This window comes from Solanum pennellii, chromosome 2, assembly GCF_001406875.1.
Source record: "Solanum pennellii chromosome 2, SPENNV200".
Lineage (NCBI taxonomy): Eukaryota > Viridiplantae > Streptophyta > Magnoliopsida > Solanales > Solanaceae > Solanum > Solanum pennellii.
The window spans coordinates 21,357,299-21,360,679 of record NC_028638.1 but is presented as its reverse complement, the minus strand read 5'-3'; the positions used below and the strand labels follow the sequence as shown (position 1 = coordinate 21,360,679).

At 32.0% G+C, this 3,381-nt stretch overlaps 1 pseudogene; it reads right to left on the bottom strand.

The window, feature by feature from the left end:
* Positions 1-1,834: 1,834 nt before the first annotated feature.
* LOC107009805 lies at positions 1,835-2,732 on the bottom strand (annotated as a pseudogene).
* Positions 2,733-3,381: the final 649 nt, after the last annotated feature.

Sequence of the window (3,381 nt, the reverse complement as noted above, 5' to 3'; positions counted from 1 at the left end):
ATATATATATATATATATATAAATCAACAATTCATAAAAAAGTTCTCTAAATCAAATCACAAAAGAAAACGACTAATTATATAGTGGAATGATATATATATAATTCAAAATATCCTAGTCACAATATCCATAAAGGTAAAATATATCAAAACAAATGTTTTCAATAGTTTTCACTTCCATACTAATAGATATTAAAACAAAAGATTGTTGCTTAAAAAAGTCTCAAAATGTCAAGAGACAAAAGAGAGTTGTGCTAAATTAATAGGATTTGACTGCTTTCATCATCCTAAAGATTAACAAAAGTCTCAAATATATCAAGTAAGGTCTTCATCACTACTGCTTTCATCATCCTCCTTCTGGTTATCTTCTCCGCCTATAAAAGACCTTAATTAAAAGTTTATTGAGGGACAAAACAAAGGACCAAAGTATACCAAACAATTTTCAGGGGAAGGAAATTTAATAGCAAGTGGACAAAACCATCAGAATTTATTCAAAACACCTCCAATTTACTATTAAAATTCAAGCCATGGAAGTTAGGTCAACTAAAACCAACAAATGACTAGTCAAAAATAGGCCTTCGTGTGATAATGTTCATCCAATCTTTCATAAGCAAATAGATTGAACATTACTCCCTAAGTCAATTCTATTAGACAAGCATGAAACATTATTTAAAAAATTCATCATAAATCACATGCAGTCACCAAGCATACAAGTTAGTGTTACGGATGCTTTATTAATATATCCAGTAAAGAAATGGGAAAACTAGTGGGAAAATCAAGTCTTTTCAGATCACAATGTTCTTCCAAGTACCCTATACTCTTTTTTAGATTGAATGGATTATTTAATACTCAGAGAAGGATGAAAAGGAACCAACACCAAGAAAGACATAAAAGGAGTAGCTGGAAGAGTGGTACAAGGTGAGGTAGGTTCCCAAAAGTGGGCTAGAAAAAAATGAGGTTTACTCTCAAGTGAAAAAAGAGGTGTAATATGCTTATGTTTTCAGTAAAAGCAACTGTTTTGGAATAAGAGAAGAGTCTAACTCAACTTAAGGAATAAACTCTGTGAGTTAATAGCTACAAATGCATGTTACCTTTTTTGACTAAAGACAAGAAAGAAACAAACTACTAGCAGGAAAAAAGAAACAAAAGATAACACAATGAACCTAGATGAAGTTCCGATTCGTGTACTATACTTGGAATGGATGCTATTAAAAAAAGCATCATAAATTACACAAACACACACCAAGCACACAAGTTATAACTTTCCAGAACATCATACAGGCTCCAGGAAACATTATCCTGTGTCAATACATTAGGATAGAATAACGAATTCACTATCTAGAAAAAAGAAGTTGTTTCTCATGAAACATACAATAATAAAAGATTGGAGTCATGCTCAGGCAACATTAAAGGATCCAGATTCTAAAGACGTAGAAATAGTCCAATACATTAATTCATGCTACACTTGTGCTAGTTCAGAAACAACATTGATACATAGACAAAGGCAGCACATTCAAACAACCACACAAACAATCCAGAAACATAATTGATACATAGACATATATTGAAGCACATTCAAACAGTCGCAGAAACAGTCCAAAAACAACATTAATACATAGACATAGGCAGCACATTCAAACCGTCATAGAAACAGTCCAGAAACAACATTGATACATACACATAGGCAACACATTTATATAGTCATGCAAACAGTCCAGAAATAACATCAATATATAGACATAGGCAACACATTCAAGCCAAGCTACTGTGGAAGTGGTGAAGAAGAAAAACAACAATTTTCATACCTTGATTGTTTTTGCTAGAAGATTGATGATTTAACGGTGGCATATCTTCTTATGGTGATTGATCACCCAATGAGGCCAACATGGCAGCATTCAATTAAAGTCCTGGGTACATACTCTTAAGTCGTCCAAGAATATCATTTATAACTTCTTGGTGTATAGCTTGTTTTTGTTGTTCTAATTTTTCCAACATCCATTGATGCATCCTCTATTCCAGTTCCTCAATTTTTCCCCATGCTCTCATCATTATAAGTTAAACAAGGTTAAAAAAGTGCTTTCCTTTTCAAAGTACTTTTCCCCATGCTCTCATCATTAGACTCCCTAGGTATTTCTTTCCCATGACTCCTGTAAAAGCATCAAATGATTGATTGTCATCTTCACTTTATCGACCTTGATGTTTCTCCATTTCAGCCTGCAAATCAAATTCAAAATCATGTATTTAAGAACAAATAATGTATATAAACAACCTTATAACCCAGTAAAATTCATACAATTTTACTAACTATATCTTCGTTGGAGTCCTAGTATACTCGACTAGGTTTTCTTGATCTTGTAGCCACAAAGAGTTCTTTAGATGACACCTCATCGGACTTTCCTTCTCTTTTTCCTAATTTCATAGAGTTTGTATAAGATATTTTATGGCAACAAATTCATATTAAATAATTAACAGAAGAACATACCAAATTATTGCGTATCACAACAAAACTTATTTTACCAGCAGTATGTGGATTCATCCATTTTTTCGATATTGGTATTTCTTTCACTCATTTCCTCTAAATAAATGAGTCGGTAAATTCTACGAAAACATAAAAATGAATCAAAAATCAATAAGAACTTAAAATATAAATCTAACCTTAAATTTTTCAGAGGCCCAATATTTGAGAAGATCTTCTAAATCAGATTCTGAAACTTCTTTGAGCTTATTTTCCATTCAAAGATCATCATTATCATATGCTTTCTAATGTTTATGATACAAGTCATTCTTATACCTTCTGAGAGAGACTTAAATCCATCCAAAGCCCATACTTTTGCACTTTAAGGAATATCATATTTCTCCTACAATATGTTCTTTATATTAGTAAAAAGTATGAAAAGTTTATAACTGAAATTGGAAATGAAAGAACTCAAACCAGAGTAATCTCCCACAAATCATCTTTTGTGTAAATATTCTTCCAATTATGAATGTTTAGAGGAAAAAGCATTGCATTCCTTGCCAAGGTTCCAAAAAAACTCCCCAACTCCGGTACAACGTCATTAGTAGGACCAATGTGTTGATTGTATTTATTCAACACAACCAACTTACGCTCTTTTTGCCCATCTTCACTTTGCATTACTGTACTACCTCTTTTCTTTTTTTGAGTCACAGGGCCTACAATATATTAAGCAAAGTTAAACAACATATAAACAATGTTAACTGATTTTACAATTCCAGAACATTTAAATATTTAGAAGTGAATTTATATGTTTTTACCTAGTTCTCCTGATAAGTCATTTTCTTCTGAATTCTCTGTCTCTTGTTCATGTGCCTCTAAAGTATGAGATTCTCTTGTCACATGTTCCAATTGTTCCTCTGAAACTTG